This window comes from Etheostoma spectabile, chromosome 24 (assembly GCF_008692095.1).
Source record: "Etheostoma spectabile isolate EspeVRDwgs_2016 chromosome 24, UIUC_Espe_1.0, whole genome shotgun sequence".
NCBI classification, from domain to species: domain Eukaryota; kingdom Metazoa; phylum Chordata; class Actinopteri; order Perciformes; family Percidae; genus Etheostoma; species Etheostoma spectabile.
The window spans coordinates 15,623,781-15,624,061 of NC_045756.1; the positions used below are offsets into that span (position 1 = coordinate 15,623,781).

Genomic DNA, 281 nt, shown 5'->3' on the forward strand with positions numbered 1-281 from the left:
AGGAGCTCAGTGTATCAAAGGAAGTCCCCAGCTGTCTAAAAATAGTACAGCATAACTAAGAGAGACCGGGTAAAGAGAGGAGCCTGGTCGAGCTAGAACTCTCCCCAACCGGATTGGGCTGTACTGCCCTGCCTCCCTCTAGTTTTATTATATTATTGATTTTATGATAGATATTTCTGACAACTATGACGAGAAGCGGTGGGCCGGGATAGGCGGACGCTGAGACTCCTCACTCCCTAACAATATTCAATTCTATGCCCTAACTATAAGCTTTATCAAAG

At 45.2% G+C, this 281-nt stretch overlaps 1 protein-coding gene and 1 pseudogene across 1 annotated transcript in view; both read left to right on the plus strand.

Moving 5' to 3' along the window:
* Positions 1–281, plus strand: part of LOC116673702 (gastrula zinc finger protein XlCGF8.2DB-like) — a 325,201-nt pseudogene that overhangs the window by 247,983 nt on the left and 76,937 nt on the right.
* The window catches only part of LOC116674237 (zinc finger protein 239), a gene marked incomplete at its 5' end in the record, with an annotated part of 8,473 nt that overhangs the window by 1,074 nt on the left and 7,118 nt on the right, over positions 1–281 (plus strand). The window lies entirely within an intron of this gene.